Source organism: Ovis canadensis, chromosome 5 (genome assembly GCF_042477335.2).
Source record: "Ovis canadensis isolate MfBH-ARS-UI-01 breed Bighorn chromosome 5, ARS-UI_OviCan_v2, whole genome shotgun sequence".
NCBI lineage: Eukaryota > Metazoa > Chordata > Mammalia > Artiodactyla > Bovidae > Ovis > Ovis canadensis.
The window spans coordinates 46058433-46081350 of NC_091249.1; the positions used below are offsets into that span (position 1 = coordinate 46058433).

At 37.2% G+C, this 22918-nt stretch overlaps 1 protein-coding gene across 6 annotated transcripts in view; it reads right to left on the reverse strand.

Moving 5' to 3' along the window:
• The window catches only part of PRR16 (proline rich 16), a 283053-nt gene that overhangs the window by 254570 nt on the left and 5565 nt on the right, over positions 1-22918 (reverse strand). The gene's annotated exons all lie outside the window — the stretch shown is intronic.

Consider the following 22918-nt stretch of genomic DNA (forward strand, 5'->3'; position numbering starts at 1 on the left):
AGAAAATATAACCTCAATATCTTCCTAAGATCTTTTTTCTACTGCCAGAAACCAACCCCCTGCAAGATGAAATTCATCCATCTGTCCCATACATCTGGGAAGAACGGTCAAAAGCAAGCATCCCAGGAAAAAAGGATTTTCATATACAAACTTCTGCCAGAGATTCCCCAGGCTTATGGGAAGTTTTCCACCTCATTCTCATGATGGCAGACCTTTTTTTAGCTAATTGTAGAACCATACCCAGACAATTCTGATCTTCAATGGATTTGATCCCCCAGAACTTTTATACCCCTCATGCTCACAAAGCTGCAGAGAAATGCAGTTGTGTCAAATCAGAAAGTTAGGGAAATGGATATGGGAGGAAAAGGGATGTGTATCCTGAACACTATTTCTACATGGAGTGGGGGTGAAGGGAACAGGTCGATGGAAGTGGATTCCAGGAATATATCCTGGGTAGTGCTGGAAGCCTGCAGAGCTGATCAGCAGATGCCTGGATCTAGGGCAGTGCTATGAAAAGTAAGTCAATGTGCTAGCTGCTCAGTCGTGTCTAACTTTTTGTGACTCCATGGACTGAAGCCCACCAGGCTCCTCTGTCCATGGGATTCTCCAGGCAAGAATACTGGAGTGTAGCCATCCTCTTCTCCAGGGGATCTTCCCAATTCAGGGATCAAACCAGGTCTCCTATATTGCAGGCAGATTCTTTACTGTCTGAGCCTCCAGGGAAAGCCAAATCACAATAATAAAGCATCGCCAAATATCTGCAATGATAAAAACTAATTTAATTATGGGGTACAAAGCTTCACAGATACTTCTTTCACCAGTTTTTAAAAACATCAGTTGTTCATTTCCTTGGAGGGCCTCCAGAAGGAATGAGTTTCCTTACTTTTCTAAAATAATCAAAACTGATGGGATGACACAACCTAGAGCAGCTTCCTTGGTTTCTGTCTATGTCTGCTGACACTGAACTATGTCAAAAAGATAATGCTATTTCTCCTCTGTGGCCTAGTTAATGGAAACCCACTCTAGTATTCTTGCCTGGAGAATTCCATGAACAGAGGATCTTGACAGGCTGTCCATGGGGTCGCAAACAGTCAGACATGACTGAAGCTACTGAGCACATATACCTAATATTTCAAAGGAATCTAAGTGTTTTCTACAGGATGAGAGGAAAATCTGGAAAAAATCAAATTGCCTCTTAAACTCCAAAACTACCCAAATAAATACACTAAGTGAGTGGGAAGTGGCTCGAAGTCTGAGTTCTCTAAATATTGAATTAACGGAGGGGCTAAAACAAGAAATCCCACCAAGAACTGAGAAATAAGAGAGATAAGGTTTCCCTCTGAAAATTAAATTATAAAATAATCATATAATAGGTGAAAGAGAAACAAGCTGACTCATTTTGAAGAGTCACAAATGGCTCCCTGATAGGGAAACCTGATTATAATGAAACTAAAGCCAAAAATAATGCCATCAGTCAAAGGGAAATCAGCAATGAGATTTGAGAAAAATACAGAAGACAAACATTCTTAGAGTTCTGGTGCAAAGAAGAAAACGATTTTGCCCAAGGATAAGTTCTCTCTGATTCTATGGACAAATAAATCTTATTTGCATGAATTAAGTTACCTTACATTGATGCCATTCAACCTAAACTGATTTTGTGCAATCAATAAAGGTTTTTAAAATATATTCTGGTCTGTCAGTTAGATTGCCTGTGTGGAGAAATCAGCTAGCCAAAAAATAATGGTCCCTTTAGTAGTGCTATTTTCATTACACATGAACATGCCAGCATTCTGCTTGTTTCCATTAATTTCTGGGAACTTACATGCTGGATGCTGAGAGACAGACTCACATCCAGAATGCCAATAAATTAGGTTTCTGAGACTGTAAAGCTGAAAACCAGACCATATCATGTAATATCATCTTGCAAACATGATATTAGCGCTTCTAAACAAGTAGGGAAAACACAACCCATACATTTGGCAGATGAGATAATTAAAGGCACACGGCTTCTATGTGGCACAACCAGAACTGGAATCTGGCTCTGATTCCTTGTCCACCTTGTATCAGAAATGTATGTAACACACTAATTATCTATTGACTCTCTGTCTAAATTCCAGAGTGTGGGATAAGTAAGAATTCCCTAGGCATTCCAATTCAACATTGCTAAGCTGAATTCATAATTAAGTGATTTTTCAAACTCCCTCTCACCATCACCCAGTGCATCCTATCTCCTTCTTCACTGGCCACGTATGAGGTTGTCTCTGAAAGTTTAAAAATACAGTAGCATCATACCATGTCTAACACCCAATATGTGGGTACAGATGGCATTTCATAGGACATGATCCTTTTCTATAAATGACAGGAAGTGAAAAGTAATCCCTCAAAGATAGCAGGCTCTTCTGCACAATGATAACATGCCAGAGAGTAATTTTTCATCTTAGCAATTTCAACTGAGGAGCCTGTTTCAACTGTCAAGACTTATCCATTTCTCATGTTTTCCTATGAACTGTATTCTCACATACATTAACAAGCTCCCACAGAATGTCCTGAATGTTACTATTTAGTATTTAAGTAGCTTTCTGAGAACACAAAGTGTCCTGCCAATCATGGGTACTTTGCTACTAATACCATCTCTTTGGAGGCAGGCATAAATCATTCTCACTTTAACAGCTGAGAAACTAAGTTGGAGTAAGTTAATAACAAAACTGTTTCAATAATAAGCCCAGTTAGAATCAAAGATATATTTACCCAGTTTGGGCCATTCTCTTGTGAGACTCTTAACCCTTCATGGACTAGCTCTTTTTGAAACTTTCTTTTGGGCTAATAGAAACCTCACTGATAAACTAGCCCAAATACATGGAGAAGGCAGTTTAAGGAACAGAAAACCAGGAGCCTTGTCATGTCAGAAACTCAGCAGGTCAAGCTGGGAAAAAAAAAAAAAAAACAACAACAACAACCCTGATGAAAGGACCTGAAGTTCTGATAAGCTGTTATAGATTAAATATTACTCAGTGATGGCACAAAATTCCAATTTAGGAGACTATTCACTATTACTGAACATTTCTGATTGAATAGATAAATAAAAACTGAACTGTCTTGATATTCACCTGACAAGTTCATATTAATTTCTTCATAAGTGAAAGTTGCTTAGTTGTGTCCGACTCTTTGTGACCCCATGGACTTGTCCATGGAATTCTCCAGGCCAGAATACTGGAGTGGGTAGCCTTTCCCTTCTCCAGGGGATCTTCCCAACCCAGGGATCAAACCCAGGTCTCCTGCATTGCAGGCGGATTCTTTACCAGCTGAGCCACAAGGGAAGCCCAATTTCTTCCAGCTCTAACTCAAATACTACAAAGTAAAATCCTGATGCCTTTAACACTGAGGAGCTGCCCTGGTGGCTCAGAAGGTGAAGAATCTGCCCACAATGTGGGAGACTCTGGTTCAATCCCTGGGTTAGGAAGATCCTCTGTAGATGAAAATGGCAACTTCCTCCAGTAGTCTTGCCTGGAGAATTCCATGGACAGAGGAGCTACACTCCACGGGGTTGCAAAGTGTTGAACATGACTGGGCCACTAACACTTCATTTTCTTTAACATTGAAAGAAAACATAAACTCAACGGCCTCCAGTAGCATAAAATTGATGAAATTTTAATTTTAAAATTTAAAATCCCCTAATCCCAGTAACATCCAGATGCTAGTACATTTAACTCCAAAGAATGACAGAAGAAACTCCATAGATAAAGAAATCCTCAGTGGGGAAGCCCTTCTAAGCTATTGTTTCCTGCATCTCCCATAGAGAGCAAAATGCCTCAGCCACCTAGCCTACTCTCCAGCATGTGACTGCATCTAATTGAAAAAGTTTGGCAGCCCAAGTGACTTGCCATCGATCTTCTGGGGGTCTCAGCCAGGCCTTCTGCTCTCACAGGATCCTAGAGCGTATGGTTGTAAACAGTCCTACAGATGTATACAGAGAACTCAGCAGAAGCCCAGGGGGCAATCTGGCCTACAGATGTATGATTATACCAGTGGGCCTGTGTTACTCATAAATCATGCAAGTTAAAATATTTACAAAATGAAAACAAGAAACACAAAGTACACATGAACGTAAAAGATAAGGATTGATTGCATTGCTGAATTTTGCCCACCAATTAGAAATTTGTTATCTAGATTCACGGGTGTATGATATAAGACAAAAGTGAAAGTCACTCAGTCATGTCCAACTCTTTGCGATCCCATGGACTATACAGTTCATGGAATTCTCCAGGCCAGATTAGTGGAGTGAGCAGCCTTTCCCTTCTCTGGGGATCTTCCCAACCCAGGTCTCCCTCATTGCAGGCAGATTCTTTACCAGATGAGCCACAATGGAATCCCATGATATAAGATAAGGGTTATGAAATCTAAATCAACAACAGCCTATTTTAGAGTGAGAGCTAGTATCACCAGTATATATTTTCAATTTTACAAATTTTATTTGACTAAGAAAAACAAATGATCACCATCCAATTTCATACAACAGAAGTTACCAGTTATACTGTGGAAAAAAGCACATAATAATGAATATTTAAATTCAAATGATGATAAGTGTAGTAAGTCTCATGACATTTTAGTTTAACTAATCCACAGGCAGCATTTATACATTTAACATACTCACTGTTTGATACAGCAAACCACAAGCATAAAATAGCTTTCTCCTCAAACAAATGTCTTACTTAAAACCCATGATGATGATCCCTGCATATGGGGTAAACGTTCAAAACGTAAAAGTAAAGTGTTTGCAGAGAGATATTATTCACATAAGGCACTGTTAAGCAAAGACAGATTTTATAAGCATATTCTTTATATACTGGGAAAGCCTGAGCCTCTAAATACAGGAATTTAATGATATACAGAGGGATAATACCATCATTTTAAAGCCTTTCCTTTCTACTGTAATTTCTAAAGCAGTTGAAATAGCATGGATTACCATCTACCCAAAGGAAGCTGATTTTATCATATTGCAGCAGACTGCTACTGAAGGGGCAAATCGTCACTAGTCTTCACATTTGCTCCTTTATGTTGCTGTAACAATTGAAAACTGCATTCAATTGCACATAAAAAAAAAAAAAAACACCTGCTTTTAGCATGTAGGGGTTTACAGAATAGAAAGCCCAATTTTAAGTAGTCCAAGATGATGCAACAACTATAAGAAGTCTTGAATGAATACTCCAGACACCGTCCATCTTGGTGTCTGGCATGCATCCTCATGGTCTCAAAAGGACAACTTTTTCCTTGGGCATCACATCTCTATTCCAGACAACGGGAAGGGCGGGGAAGGAAGAAGAGGAGAAAAGGAATGTACAGCATCTTCCCTCTTTTAAAAGTGTCCCCATAAGTGTTACCGACGACTTATATTTTGAAATGACTGACCTGAGTATGTCAGTTTTTAGTAAGAAAAGCAGAAAATTGTAGTTATTTACAATGGGCACATTAAATCAAATGTGTCTCAAATCAAAGTAAGATTCTGACATGAAGGGAGAAAGAGGCACAGGCAGTGGGTAGGCAACAAGCAGTAGCTTGCTGTTACAAATATACTGCTTTGTTGTCCAGATATTTCTGTGTATAACCCAACAGAACATAGTTCTGAAAGTCTCAGAAAAGGAGATTCAGTTTCTACTGATTCTTTTTAGCAGGAAGTGATTGCTGCCCCAAAGACATCCAAGCTCAAAATGCCATATTTAACACACGAGAATGACTGAAACACTAATAGTCAACGCACGTGCTTTTTCCCTTCTCCAACCCTCATCTTGCCAGTTTGAAAGAAAGGTCATGAAAGAACTGGACTTATCCTCATACCCTATGTTTGCAGAACATCAGACCATATCTCTTAATGAAATTCTTAAATGCTTTTTTGGAAATAGCTAATCCAAACATAGTCTAATATGTTTACATTTTGGTTTGCAGGAATTTCTTCCAAAATACTATTATTTTTGTCCTTCCCTTCTAAGATAGGATAAAGATGGAAAGAGTTAAACATAAAGCCTAAAAACAAATTATTGTCAAAATTCCAAGTTAAAACAAGGACACACAGGCAGTAACTAGAAGGTAATTCAGATGAAAATAGCCCACAGTTTCTGAATAGTATCCATACCTATCTGTTTCTTCATTTGTTTTTAAAGTATCATTGCTGAGAAATCAGTTTGTTTGTGTTTTTTTTTTTTAATATTTATTTCTTTGGCTGCCTCAGGTCCTGGTTGCATCATGCAGGCTCTTTCCTTGTGGACTCTCTAGCTGGGTGCACAGGCTTAGTTGCTCCGTGTAATGTGGCATCTTAGTTTCCTGACCAGGGATCAAACCCACATCCCCTGCGTTCCAAGGTGGATTCTTAACCACTGAACCACCAGAGAAGTCCCAGACATCAGCATTTTTCAGTTCTCATGAATTTTATCACATGATATGACTTTACAAGTAAATGTGACAAACAAGATATATTTTGTGCTCAAGGAGGTGAAAATACATATACATATTATAGAAATACATATACATATTTCAGAAGAAGAGTAGTAAGTTTTAAAAGTAGGTATTATGTATCAGTTTCAAGCAGATAGAGCAAATAATTCATGAATAATTTTTATGTTATACAGTTTTTGAGATTACTCATAGAGAAAAGACTATAAATGGTTTCAACCTGTTTAAAATTTTACTCTGTAGTGATCTGTTATCAAAGAAAAATGGAAAATTCCCTGCCACTTTTTCCATTAAAATAAACGCCAAATGTATAACTGCCAAACATTTGTAACCTTTGTCTTCCAGTGATGGATAGCCTGATAATTCTTATGATGAACAGTCTTAAACTAAATTTTGAGAGGCAGGTTTTGGAATTCCAGCTTCAGCTACTCAAGCACTCTCCATCTGGTAAGTGAAGTGCAAAGGAGTCCATTTGGGAAATTCATTTATGATTGAATACCTGCCCAAGCAGGAAGCAAAAACCACATTCAAACATGTTTAAAGTAACCCACTTCCTGTTAAAATTTCTTGCCCAAGACTTGGATTGTTTTTATTGCATTTGTTCAGGAACACTTTAATAATCAAATAGATTAGAAATTGTTTCTTTATTAAGCACCGCATCAGTGTTTCTTTAGACATAAGAGTTTCCAATTCAAATACTTCTGATGAGCCTCATTAAACTTATATTATCCTGAAACTCCTTTCTAGGAGTCAGAAACGTGTTTGGAAAGGGAGAAGAAAGAGAAGAGGAGAAGAGAAGGCAGAGAGGATTAATCAGGTGGAATTCTTTTTAACATTATTCTTGAAACCACTCCAACACAGCTTGATTCTCCAGATTACATTCCAAATGTTTAGAAAAAAATAATACTAAATTGAGAGAATTCCTAAAAACCCAGAGAGGTTCTACAATAATAGATGCCAACATCAGGCACAAGTGTTCCTGCCTTCTAAAATCAACCACTTCCTTCTGTACTCATGAGTCAGTGGGATCAGATCCTTGAGAATGCAGAGTGTTTCTTTGCCTACAGATCTATAACTGTGGGCCCTGCCAGATTTCATGTGACAGCGCAGGTAATCCCAGAGTATGTGAGTCTCTGACATTCACATTTAATAAACCTAAGAAGCAGTAAGAAAAGGCCAGAGGTGCTGTCATCCACCTTGAGAGTCTAGGCTTTGGGGGACATCATGGCTGTGCAGCAAGAAACTGGTTGCTGCATTTTTCTGAATCCCTGCCTGAGCTCCTCTTTAATGACCACATCATCATTTTCCTCCAGAGACCCTGCCCTTCTTGGACCAAATGTTCACTGCCCACATCAACCCTCTGAAGGGTGACTCACAGTTGTCCTTGTTCACTGGAAGTACTTCTCAAAGACGAGTAAGAGAGTTTCTTTTCAACATGTGAACATAGTACTTCATGGCAGGTAGTCACAAGGTAGTAGGAGAAAAAGATTTTAGGAATATCTCCACAATGTCTTAAGGAGCTTAGCTTCATGGATAAGAAACACTTGGTAAAAAATTAAAGAAATTCATCTCTCTTGATTTGTCTCCACTAGGATATGATATGCCATGAGACCCCAAATTCCTGCTGCTTCAGATGTGTTGCCAATGACTTTTCCAACTTGAGATGATGGAACTTGGCTGGTTGTTAATGTCCAGCAGAATCAGCACCAAGGCCAGGGCAGACAGAAGAAGGGTGTGGGCAAGGGGCCTCAGCCTCCTCTAAAAACCATTGTGTGGCCAACAGAGGGACTACTTCGCAGTCTTTTCAAGGAAGTGGGACTCTTACTTGCATGACAATAAAAGTTCTCAGTTCAGGAGATTATCTGAATCTCTCTGCCCTGAGTCCTCTCACCATACTTCAGGAATAGTGCCACTGGGCTTCAGATTTCCCTGCATTGACTCTGTGTCTTATTATTTCCATTAGAGCATTCACACTATCAATAAACATATTTTTCCTACACCTAAAATGAGACTGCATAAAATTATGCCACTTGGTAGATATCATAAATGAATGAAATTATATATTTTTAAAAAAAACACTTTAAATTCTTATAACGTGCATCATTTTAAGTAAATGTTTTTCTAAATTTACATTTTCTCTCCTTTTCCCTCTTTTCATTAAACATGAAATACTTTAGTCTCTAGAGTCTGAAATATTTTCTCAGATTTTTATGACATTTACAAAAATTTTCAATATTTAATTTTCTAATTTATTCTTAAACTTTCTTAGAATTGCTGGTGGAATCTGATGTTTTTAAGATTAACTGAATGTGCAACGATTAACTTTTTTTAACCTAGTGGTACCCTAGTATTTATGTGCTTCAACATAACACGGAAATGTAAACCAGCAAAATATTTTTCACATAAAAAGATATGTTACAGGTTACTTGAGCTAAACATTTCTCTAGTTAATATGAGAAGGCATTTAATAGGACAGAAATGTCCCTCTGCCTCCTAAAAGGAGACTTTTTGCCTAAGAAGAAATCACATTTTTTTAGGCAAAACTTCATTACCTCTATAATAAACTCATAGATCACTGGTGCTAGGAAAAAATCGATCACTCATTTTATTAGGGTGAACCAGACTGCCAGTACGGAAGTGTTTGACCAAAAAAATGGCAATATCATATGCTTTGACTAATAAAAAGAAAATTGCCTCCCAGAGGGGTTAACAGACTAGTCCAAGGTTAGTAACAAAGCTGGAGAAGGCAACGGGCAACCCACTCCAGTACTCTTGCCTGGAAAATCCCATGGATGGAGGAGCCTGGTAGGCTGCCATCCATTGGGTCGCTGAGTCCGACATGACTGAGCGACTTCACTTTCACTTTTCACTTTCACGCATTGGAGAAGGAAAAGGCAACCCACTCCAGTGTTCTTGCCTGGAGAATCCCAGGGAGGGGGAGCCTGGTGGGCTGCCGTCTATGGGGTCGCACAGAGTCGGACACGACTGAAGCGACTTAGCAGCAGTAACAAAGCTGGAATCCAAAGCAAGACCTCTGATTTCCCACACCAGGTGGCCTTGAATTTTAAGCACACAGAGCCGCTTAACATACCAGTTGTCTTTTTATTACAGTTTTTGTTTTCTACCACTTAAAACACTCCTGTCACACACACAAGGCAGAATTAAAAAGATTTTCTGCCTGAGGAGCAACAAAGACAATACAAAGAATATAAGACTTGACTAGATACTGCATGGGGTTTAAATGGGTTAACTGTTACAATTTTAGTATCTGCTTTTGAAAATAGTATTTTTGGGATTTCTTTAAGAATTAGGAAAGTGACACTTTCAGTTGTACAATGTAAAAATAAATAGCAGAAATATGAAGAAAAATATGAATAAAGAGAACACATAAAAGAAAAATGATATAGATATTTTGATGCATACTCTGTTATTTACAATTTTCTCTGCTTCTCTAATTATTTCCTTTTAAATGGAGTCTACTGTTTGCTGGGAAAAAAGAGTTTGCATGAATTCTGATGAATATTGACAAAAATATCCTTTGGAAATATTGTTCCAATCTACACTCTCATTAGTTTTATTTTGAAAATGCTTGATTCTCTCCTCCCCTGCACAGTGACTTTTTAAATGCATACCAGTCTTTCATTTCTTTTTCTTCTTTTGTGAATCACTAGATCACATTCTCTGATATTTTTTATTTATAGAAATAAATGCAACATATAGAAATGTCTAACCAACATATGTGTTCTATATGTTCTAACCAACATATAGAAATGTCAGCTTAAGGTAAATGTCCTTTAAACTATAGAGAAGAATAGTTTATTAAATATATCCCCTTAAAATAGGGTTTAAAAATGTGGCAAATAACTTTTTTCATCATACCATCATAAATTAGACATTCTTAGAAGTTAATCTTTACTTATCAAGATTCCACATTATATATGTATGTTTCTGTGCATGTATTTTTGTATCTCCAAGCCCTCCTTTTTTCTAGACAAAAGAAACATCTGGCACATAGTTAAACTTCTGATGGATATACTATCCTCTTTTCAGTAAATGTTTAAATCTTTTTTCACTTAAAAGTTACTGATGATAGGATTCAGATGTAAAGTTCAATTAATTTACTTTATGTGATTAAGTTAAGTATGTCATTCACAAAGGCTAAACCCAATTCTGAATATTTCTTCATTTAATTTACATTAATTAAATTAATTTATTCTAATTAAGTTAATTAGAATTAATTTATTCTACACATTTCTACCTTCTTCAGTCCTTTCACATTTACTATATATATTCAGGAAAAATATTCTGTTTTATTTCAAGATAACAACTTTAATGCTTCTATGAAAAGGGACTTCCCTGGTGGCACAAATGGTAAAGTGTCTGTCTACAATGCAGGAGACCTGGGTTCAATCCCTGGGTTGGGAAAATCCCCTGGAGAAGGAAATGGCAATCCACTCCAGTACTATTGCCTGGAAAATCCCATGGAGGGGGGAGCCTGGTAGGCTCCAGTCCATGGGGTCACAAAGGGTTGGACAGGACTTCACTTTCACTTTCAGTCCTTTCACATTTACTATATATATTTTTAAGAAAAATATTCTGCATTATTTCAAGATAACAACTTTAATGCTTCTATGAATAAATTTAAAAGCCTCTCTCCTGAATTCTCTGGGGGCAACTGCTCAATCTTTTCATCTTTCATTTCTAATGTAGTTCATATCATAGTAGCTCACTTTGTTTTTTAAGCTTTCTCAGTTGTTATGTAAGAAAATATCATAAAATGAAAGCAAGAAATTCTCATCCTAGCACTGAATTCTATTCAATCTATAAGACAAACAAAGAAAAGAGTATAAAATTTATGCAGTTTAGCATGAACTCAAATAATTATGATTCTCTTCTCATGGACTGACTTTAATCAGCATGCTACAAGATCCATTCTTTCAAATAACAAAACATAACATTAAGGTATATCGTTCAGTGAAATTCTCTGTTTGAATTTAATGAGACTGACAGAAAGTATACATTTTTTAAGAGGGAATCTGCTTTTCATGTGGTGCATGCTTAGTTCTCTCCGACTCTTTGCAACCCCATGGACCGTAGCCCACCCAGGCTCCTCTGGTCCATGGGATTTTCTAGGCAGGAATATTAAATGGCAACCCACTCCAGTATTCTTGCCTGGAGAATCCCACAGAGGGAGGAGCATGGTAGGCTACAGTCCATGGGGTCGCAAAGAGTCGAACACGACTGAGTGACTTCACTTATTGCAGTGGGTGTCACTTCCTTCCATGCGATCTTCCCAACCCAGGGGTCGAACCCAACTCCTGCTTGGCAGGCGGATTCTTTACCACTGTGCCACCTGAGAAACCCCACTGCATGGTAGGCACCGCTCTAAACTAAGAGAACAAAGTAATATAAGACATATGAGGTGTTTACTCTCATGGAACATATACTCTGACTATAAGGAAGAAAAGGCCCAGTGGGTAATATGCTCATTAAAGAAAAAAAAGATGGCACTTTTCTTATTAGATAATTATATTTGGAATTCTGTTTCCCTGCTAAATGTCATTTAAAAACATATGGAAATTATGGTGATTAAAGAAACAAAAAATGAGCCACTAATCTTTATTTTCTGCTAGAATAAAAGATCAGATACTAAATCAAATTTTGGTATTTCTTGGTTCTCTTTAGTAATGGATTCCTATTTGAATATAATCAGCAAACTATTTCAAAATTTATTTTGGAAAAGAAATATTCTAGGAAAATTGCTACATATTTTACCTAATACTACAATCTAAAATTTTCTTTATCACTTACCAAATTCTGTGTATTAATGGAACTTGTATTAAGAAGATTTTCTTAAATGCACAAAAGCATTTTTTAAAGTTTGCTCCTAGCCATGTATTGGTTTCCACCTGTACTGAGAAAAGTAATATGCTTTCAATAATTTATAGGAAATATATTAATATAATATAGTATTATTTAGATCTCTATTTTCAAAAAACACAAGATCTCCCACAGACTTTCAGAATTTTATAATACACACATGTACTTCTCCTATACTAAAAATGGAACCAATACCTGTAATGCTATCTTTTAAAATGTTGGTTAAGTGTCTGTGTTATTTTTGAAAATTATCAAATATCCAAGGGAAATAAGTTAGCCAAAGTGCTGTCTGCTATGTACTTCTTTGTCAAAAAGTACTTCAGGTCATTGCCAAGTTCAGAAGTACTATGTAGGGTGACTTTGAAGAGGACGTATGAAAACATTAATTCAATCAGTTCTCATACATTTTCTGTTGGTTTAAGAATCTGCCTGCAATGCAGGAAACCTGGGTTCAATCCCTGGGTCAGGAAGATCCCCTGGAGAAGGGAATGGCAACCCACTCCAGTATGCTTGCCTGGAGAATTCCAAAGACAAAGACGCCTGTCGGTCTATAGTCCACGGGGTCTCAAAGAGTAGGACATGACTTAGCAACTAACACTTCCATCTATGGTAAAATAAGACAATTTTATATAAATGCATAGGAGATCAAAGTTTCTTACTAAAGAGCTCTTAACTGGTTTAGATTTCCTCACAATTTAAAGCTATCATCCTCTTGTGTAAACTCAAATATGAACATGAAAGTCGCTCAGTCATGTTCAACCCTTTGCAACCCCATGGACTATACAGTTCATGGAATTTTCCAGGCCAGGATACTGGAGTGAGTAGCCTTTCCCTTCTCCAGTGGATCTTTCCAACCCAGGGATCACACCCAGGTCTCTGACATTGCAGGCAGATTCTTTACCAACTGAGTCATCAGGGAAGCCAAATTTAGTAAATCATCTCCCATCTTCAGTAAATGTTATAATGGTATTCTAACTCTATACAAAGCAAGCTTATTACTATATTTTTAAATTAAATGATAGCCCCTGCTCTTTTTTTTTTTTTTCTCTGCAACTCTGCTCAGGTGTCAGTGCTTTTTTTAAAATTACATCCCTTTTTTCCATCAATTTTCTGAAGAAAGAAAACACATGATCAGGAACCAATAAAAATATAATGTGGTTAGAAATATTTCAAATCTAAGAAAGAGCTAAGTGTAGCAATACAAGTGCTATCTCCAATAAATACTACTAAATCAGTAGAGTGACCAAAAAAAGCATTATGAACAGGAATTCAGATAGTGGTTCAGTAACTATCCCCAGCAAGCCAAAAAAAAAAAAAAATTCAAGAAGTGTTACTGGCCAACCTAGTATTAAATAACAGAGTATATTAGGACCTAGGGTTGTCAGTGAGTAATGGACTTCATTAGACATTATATTTATTAGTAATAACAACTTCAGAAAGCAGATGTTAAGTTCTCAAGCATTTTAGTACATACTGTCTATAATGAAACAACCCCAAATAGGCATCAGTGCCATATTATTATTCTGCATATTTAAAAAATATGTTTCCCTAAAGGCATACAATGCAGTCTGTTATGAATAAGGTTAAAGTATTGAATAATTCTCCCCTTAAAATATATAGTATGAATATGGAGTATTAGATTCATTTAAAATGCACTAATCATTATAATATAAAAGTATTTCCAGGGAGTAGATAGAGCTTAGAAAACAATATCTCTGAAAGTCACTTAATTTATTACTTCTATTCTTTTTTATCAATGCTTTGTTGGACTAGGAGCAATAGTAAGCATCAAAGCAGTTCAAAATAGTAGGCATCAAAGAAGTTTAAAAACATAGGGCATTAATCAAATATAAGTAACAATCTTATACATCAGTTTAGAAAAATTCACTTCAAACAGTAGCCTCGAATTTTTAAAAATTTCTGAATAGTAATAATTTAGTTAACTTTACAATTTAAAATTATTTTCTCTTCCATATATGCTAGCAGTTTTAACATTCTATATTAAATGAGAATAATATAATATATATAATATATAAAGTAATATATACATTATTTAAGGGCTTCCCTGGTGGCTCAGATGGTAAAGAATCTGCCTGCAATGCATGAGACTTGGGTTCAATCCCTGGGTTAGGAAGATTTCTAAATTTTCATATTTGTTATTCCTAGAGATACCTTCATTATTTCTTAAGGTATCTTGAAGCCAATGTATTTAGATAATGTTTCAGTATATTAAAATAAAATTATGTCAATTATTTAAATACTTTAAATTCTATGTTCAAAGACACAGCTCTAGTTAAACAGTTTTTTTTTGTTTTTGTTTTTTTAATTTTAGCATGTGGGAGGATTCCTGTTCATATCCAAACTGCCCAACTAATATCTAGACTTTAGTTTTTAAAACTGAGAAAAATTCTGATCTTTAAAGACAGATGTTCAAGAATCCACTATTTCCCCAGACTAAAGTAGACAGGGTAAAATTACACATATGAAAAAACAGACACAATCAAATCCCTACAGGAAAGGGGAGAAAGAATGCTGTTCATACAAACATTGAAAATTCACTAACTGGATAATATAATCTCCAGTGTGAGAAACAAACAAACAAAAAATATATATATACACATACACACATATATCAGGTAAAGAAGGCCTTATTTCTACATTAATGTGTGTTCTTTAGTATCTGAATAAGCTAATTATAAATACTCATATTTTTGAACACTAGAGGGAGTACACAAAAGGAAAAAAAAGAAAAAGAGGCCAAATACAAATATTTTCTAGCTTCTGAATATTTTGTATAATATCAGGTCTTCTCAACAAACTGCTTTCTTATTTCTTATGGACACAGTGGAATAATTAAAACATATTTAAGCAATATCCAAAACCTCTTTTGCATGTCATTTTCCAGTTAATTTAAAATTTATAATGACTAATGGTAAGACAGGGACACAATGTTCAAAAAGCAGAAAAACATAGTAAATGCTGTAAAAAAATATATATATATATACATATATATATGTGTGTATATATATATATATATATATACTTTCTCCACATTTTAGTTTACACACTCGATTAGAAGAAAGTAGAATTGCATCTAATGTGCTTCAAAGAGCTTAAAATGACAACTCTGATCTTCAGGGAATAATGAGCTCTGAAATCAAAGCCAGACTTGTCTGAAGGTGAGGGCCTGAAGTTACACCACATTCAGGGTTTAAATAGACAGGATGTCTCTAGAATTTCCATATGGGAGGGATAATAAGGGAGCCAGTGGTTGGGTTCAAGAAAGGTGAGGACTTAATGAGTTAATGTTTCTTCAACATTTAGAACCTTACATGACACATAGTAAACATTACTGAGAGATCCTTGGTCCATTTCAAAGAATATGAACTGGGTTTAGTGTAGTGGGTTTAGTGAGGTAAGTAGGCAAAGCAGGGGACCAAGAGCTGTCTCCAGCCTACTACAAACTATCACCACATGAAAAGGCAGGAAGATAAAGAAACCAGGTAAAAAGTGTTTAGAAAGCATCGACTACATGTTCTTTCTCTCTAACTGATACATAATAGTTTGATCTTTGAGAACTTTAATGGAACAAGACTTGGAAAGGCATCGGTTATTCATAAATTAGTTTAATGAGCACCTATTATATGATAGCCACTGCTCTAGTTCTTTGAGATATATAAAACAAAAGTCACTGACCTCTAGGAGTGAATATTCTAGATGTAGGAAACAAACAAATAATGAATAGTAGAAATAAGCTGTTTAGTATATTAGAAACTATTAATAAAGAGAGAAAAGTTGAAATAAGAAAAGAAAGAGGATGCCAGAGTATATAGTAACATACAGAGCCGCCAGAATCAGCTGTGGTGGGATAACACATGAGGGAAACTTTAATAAAATAACAGAGCAGTAGGGCAGAGTTAGCCATGGAAATGTGGATGACACATTCATGCCTGAAATAGCCAAGATTAATGAAGCTGAAGCGGAGAGAGCCAAAAAACTAGTAAGTGAGCATGAAAGTAGAAGTCGGCATGAAAACAGGGGTGAAAGGAAATCTGGGGCCTTGTAACCAGTGTAAGCACTTTGAGAACAGCCAATCATTACGCAGGTTTGAGAACAATATGATCGTGGTTTACCCAGACTGCTGAGCTAAAAATGAGGGCTCAAGGAAGCAAAAGAGAACAATCAGGATGTTACTGTAGCAACTGAAGTGAGAGAGGATGTTGCTGCCATGGACCAGTGTAGCAGTAGAGGAGGAAATGGTTAAATTTTACAAATATTTTGAAGGTAGAGCCAACCAGACTGTGATGAATTTGACTCTAACACTATCCATTGACTTGGGAGAGACTGCAAAACCGAAGTTTTGAGGGAAAGAGAAAAAACAGTATTCCAATTTGCACACAAAAAGGTGAAGATGTCTCTTAAGACATTCAGGTAGAGATACAGAGAAGACCACTGATCTTAAAAAATTAGAAGGTCTGGAGAAACCAGGGTTCTCTGCCATGGCGATTCTCCAGGCAAGAATACTGGAGCGGGCTGCTATGCGCTCCTCCAGCGGATCTTCCCAATCCAGGGATTGAACCTAGGTCTCCCGCATAGCATGTGGAGTCTTTACCATCTGAGCCACCAGGGAAGCCCCAGGTAGAGTACACGTCTGATCAAAGGGGGTTTAGGAAAGAGTAAGATGAAATAGGTGATGGCAAATATAAAACTCAGGATATTCTATAGAAGAGAGCTAAGAAGTGGGATGGTCATTTTCAAGGCAAGTGGAGTCAAGAGAGGGCTTTACTATTACCATTATTTTCACTTTTACATTCATGGGAATCATCTGGGGAGAATGAACAAAAAATAATACAGCAGAAATAGGTGAGAATTGTTAGTGATTTTCTTGAGTAGATGAGAAAGAACAGGCTGTTATGCACAAGCAGAATTACTGAGTTTTAGTCCTTAACATCTTTAACAAGTATTACTCAGAACTGGATCCTCAAATTTAAGTTCCTCCTCAGATAACAAGAGTAAGACTTTAAAAATGTCGCAATGAATATTACATGGTTACTAACTGAAAGAGAAAGGTTACTAACTTTTTTTAAGGCACAATCATGGAACGATTGTTAGGGAACATAAGAAAACACAGCTGAGTGGCATACTGACCATAAACATGGGGAATATAGAATTCAAGTTGGGTAAAAACTGTGATGTCAAGATTGTCTGGGATGGTCTCTGCTTTACCCCCCAAAGAAGAGGCAATAAGGCCACGCTATAAAAATGGAACTGCTAGATATCAGCCTGGAAGTCTGGGTTTGTTCATTTGACATTTTAAGTATCAGAATAGTGTGTGATCTTTTAAGCAGGGGAGTGGCCTGAAGAAAGCAGTGTGTTAAGAAGATTAATCTGGTAGTGTTTAAAGAATGAACTGGCAGAGGAGAGCTGAACAAGAGACAGACAGCTCCAGGGCTAATAAAACATCATCCATGAAATTCGTAGCACAAGGATAGGAAAGGTGGCAGCAGGAAGGCAGGCAGCCAATCTGAAACCCCCTATTTAGAAGAATTTACAAGACTTCCCAATGATTTTACGCTCCTGCTGTACCAGGAGCTTTTCTTTCACAGCCTTTAACACGCCTTAAAAAATATCATCTCTGTTATTATTCGAATAATGTCTTCCTATTAGTATGTAAGTTCCAGATGTCAGGGGTGTTGTGTGTTGCTCAATACCATGCTTTTATTCCCTAGTACACTGCCTAGCACATAGTAGCTATTTAAAGAATGTAGAAATTTAAACAAAATTTTTGCATAAGTGTATAATATATTGAGGCATAATCAGACGCTTATGCAGCATATCAAAGAAGCTTACGTGGAAGGAGAAGGAAAAGAGAAGTTTCAAGAACAAAAAAATGAAGAAGACAGAGAAGAAGGGAAGAACAAGAAGGGAGAGTGTGACAGATGAGGTAGAGGAGGAAGGAGAGAGAAAGAGATTATACTGAAGTCAAAAGCCCATAAAATAGCAGAGTAACACTGTTGCTGCTGACGACTGGGAAGCTGTACTTCTGGACAAGGGTCTAGAGGGAGAAGTATCAGGAGACCAGCTCCATCTCTGCTCTCTACATTGGTAGATCAGCCAAAAAGAGCATTCGGGCTTTCCCATAACATCTCACAGGGGAAACTCAAAACAAATATTTTGGCCAGCTCAAGTTATCTCTCCATTTCAGCTTCCTCATACGTGAAAGTGAAAGTGAAGTCCCTCAGTCATGTCTGACTCTTTGAGACCCCAAGGACAGTAGCCTACCAGGCTCCGCCGTCCATGGGATTTTCCAAGCAAGAATACTGGAGTAGGTTGCCATTTCCTTCTCCAGGGGATCTTCCTGATCCAGGATCAAACCCACACCTTCTGCAACTGCAGGAAGATTCTTTACCACTGAGCCACCAGGGAAGCCCACGATACTGTTAGGCAGCTCAATAATTTGGAGCCTTTTAAATAACTCCACAAGCTTCTCTATTCATCTGTCACAGCAGAAAGTGAAACAACTGTAAAAACCCCAGACATTTCATAAAACTTAAGGACAGCATTCCCTTTCTACTACAATTTGAAAACAACAAGAGAATAAAAGTTACTGAAACAGTGACAGACTTTATTTTCTTGGATTCCAAAATAACTGTGGATGGTGACTGCAGACATGAAATTAAAAGACATTTGCTCCTTGGAAGAGAAGTTATGACAAACCTAAACAGCATATTAAAAACCAGAGACATCACTTTGCCAATAAAGGTCTGTATGGTCAAAGCTATGGCTTTTCCAGATGTCATGGACAGATATGAGAGCTGGACCATAAAGAAGGCTGAGCACCAAAGAATGGATGCTTTCGAACTGTGGTGCTGGAGAAGACTCTTGAGAGTCCCTTGGACAGCAAGGAGATCAAACCAGTCAATCCTAAAGGAAATCAACCCTGAATAGTTACTGGAAGTACTGATGCTGAAGCTGAAGCTGCAATGCTTTGTCCACCTGATGTGAAGAGTTGACTCATTGGAAAAGACCATGATGCTGGGAAAGATTGAGGGCAGGAGGAGAAGGGAGAGACAGAGGATGAGATAGTTGGATGGCATCATCAACTCACTGGACATGGGTTTGAGTAAAGTCTGGGAGACAGTGAAGGACAGGGAAGCCTGACATGCTACAGGCCATGGGGTCACAAAGAATCAGACAGACTGAATGACTGAACAACAAATTCTTTTAAATTCATTTGAAACTTCTTTATACAATGCTCAAGATCAGGAAGTACCCATATTAGTTGCTCCTTTACTTTCTAAGTCATAATATAAAAATAGAGATGTCACATTATTATTAATGTTTTTGCTGAAGAGTAAATAGGTCAAAAGTAATTCACTGCAATACCTACTTATTTGAAGGATGAAAACTACAATGTCTAATTAACCCACTGTTAATTCTGCTTCAATACTGGTGTCCAAAACTGAGTACAACCCAACAAAAACAATGTTATCACAAAGAAGTAATTCACTCACAACAAGATGAAAAGTTTTATCATTTTCACTAGAAATTGAAGAAGCAGAATCCATACATATACAGATGCCAGGGGTAAAAAAATTTGTGAAAAACTCTCTGGAAGACAACTTGGCAAAGTGGATTGAAGCCTTTAAAACTTCCACACCCTTGATTTCTAAACAAGTGGAGGAAAAGGAGGAAAATCCAGAGCTTAGTGGTTAAATGCCTGAGTTGTGCTGTGTGTCCAGTCATGTTCAACTCTTTGGGGCCCCATGCACTGTAGCCCACCAGGCTCCTCTGCCCATGGAATTTTCCAGGCAAGCATATTGAAGCAGTGTGCCATTTCCTACTAGAGAGGATCTTCCCAACCCAAGATTCAAACCTGTGTCTCTTGAGTCTCGTGTATTGTCAGGCGAGTTCTTCACCACAAGTGCCACCTGGGAAATGCCTGGGCTGCAGCAATAAAATGCCTAGCAATGAAGCCTCACTTACAAGTAAGGGACCTTGGCAAGTGACTATATCTCTGACCTCTGTTTTCTTATCTGGAAAACAGTAACAACTCTACCTTCCTCACATGTCTGTTTTGAGAATTAGAAGTCCTAATATTAAGAAATATACTTAGAACAGTACCAGGCAGAGGGTAAAAATTTCTTTGCTGTTTTTATTGTCAAAGCTGTTCTTTTAGAGATCCTTAACAAACACAAAAACTTGTTAATAAATAGGCTGTTGAACATTCGGTTCAGTTCAGTTCAGTCGCTCAGTCATGTCCGACTCTTCGCAACCCCATGAATCACAGCACGCCAGGCCTCCCTGTCCATCACCAACTCCCGGAGTTCATTCAGACTCACGTCCATCGAGTCAGTGATGCCATCCAGCCATCTCATCCTCTGTCATTCCCTTTTCCTCCTGCCCCCAATTCCTCCCAGGATCAGAGTCTTTTCAAATAAGTCAACTCTTCGCATGAAGTGGCCAAAGTACTGGAGTTTCAGCTTTAGCATCATTCCTTCCAAAGAAATCCCAGGGCTGATCTCCTTCAGAATGGACTAGCTGGATCTCCTTGAAGTCCAAGGGACTCTCAAGAGTCTTATCCAACACCACAGTTCAAAAGCATCAATTCTTCAGCGCTCAGCTTTCTTCACAGTCCAACTCTCACATCCATACATGACCACAGGAAAAACCATAGCCTTGACTAGACGGACCTTTGTTGGCAAAGTAATGTCTCTGGTTTTGAATATGCTGTCTAGGTTGGTCATAACTTTCCTCCCAAGGAGTAAGCGTCTTTTAATTTCATGGCTACAGTCACCATCTGCAGTGATTTTGGAGCCCCCCAAAATAGTCTGACATTGTTTCCACTTTTCCCCATCTATTTCCACATTAGGGGACCTATAACGTAACTTACAATAGATTTATATAATGGTTATGATCTAATAGTACTCCAGAAAGCAGAAAACATCATTGCACACAGCTTCATAATTTTACATGACTTTGTCTATGTTAAAAATACACATACAAAAAGACAGAAGGGTTTGTCTGGTGGTCCAGCGGTTACAAATCCGCCTTGCAGTGCAGGGGATGCGTGTTCAAACCCTGGTCAGGGAACTAATATTCCACATGCTATGAAGCAACTAAGCCTGAGTGCCACAACTAGAGAGTCTGTGAGCTGCAATAAAGACCCAATGCAGACAAATTACATAAACATATATTTAAAAAAGAAAAAAAAGATGGAGAGAAAATGTAGCAAAATTCTCAATATATTTGTTTATGTGTGGCATTAAAGACAACTTTTGTTTTCTCCTGTTTAGTTTTTTAGACTTTTCCCAAACTTTCTATATTATTCATACACTGTATAACGTTAAGAAATCACAAAAAATTGAAATATTTTCTTTAAAAAAAATCAATACCCTCAGGATTTGAAGGAAAGAAAAATAGGTGGAGCAGGAATTTTAGGGCAGTGAAAATACTCTATAGAACACCAAAATGATAGATATATATCATTAGACATTTGTCCAAAGTCACAAAATATCTGAAATTAAGAGTAAACCCTAACATAAACTACGGACTTTGGATGATAATGATGTGTTAATGTGGTTTAGTCACTAAGCCATGTCCAACTCTTTGCAACTCCATGGACTGCAACACACCAGGCTTCCCTGTCCTTCACTATCTCCTGGAGTTTGCTCAAACTCATGTCCATTGAGTTGGTGATGCCATCCAGCCATCTCATCCTCTGTCACCCCCTTCTCCTTTTGCCCTTAGTCTCTGTGTATCCATCAGTTATACGAATGTACCAATCTGGCGGGGGATGTTGATAATGCAGGATGATACATACGGACAGGGACATTAGGGACACAGGAATCTCTGTACCTCCTCCTCGATTTTGCTGGGAACCTAAAACTGCTCCCCCCCAAAAAATAAAATGCACAAATTAATATTTTAAAGAAAAAAAAGTACCCTTCATTGTTACCAAACTTTGATTTTCAGCTTTATGTCCATTATGCACATATTAATCAGAAATTAGTTAGCATATTATTGGAAATTTTCCTTTTTAATTTTTAAAAATTGCCCATGCTATTTTTCATGAACTAGTTCTATAGAAGCTTCTATAGTTTAATTTATTTGGGAAAAATATGTTTTACTCAAACTTACATTCTATCTTTTTCTTATACTTTGTTTTAATTACCTGAGATCCTCAGAGCCGTAAAGGTAGAAAAAAAAAATAATGCAGGTAACAAATTACTGCATTGGTTTTATTATCTATTACTTCACTATTGCCTGAAGTACACTATTTATTACTTTCAGTCTGCTTGAATTTCTTATCAGGTAATTCTCTGAGTCTTAAATAGTTTAATGCATTGGAAATAGAGAGACAGTAAAGGATGGTTACTGGTTATTTTTATTTTCTCAGAACCATGCTGCTCTTTTAGTAACATGCTAAGCCATCATGCTTAAGAAAAGAAAAACTAAAAAGCATTTTAGCAGGTAAATATACTTGTTTGAGAAGGCAGACTATTGAATAGAGTAGTAGAACTACTACTGCAATTTATCGCTGCAATTGAATTAACTATGAAATTTTACTCATTCACAATTTTAGAACTTAGAA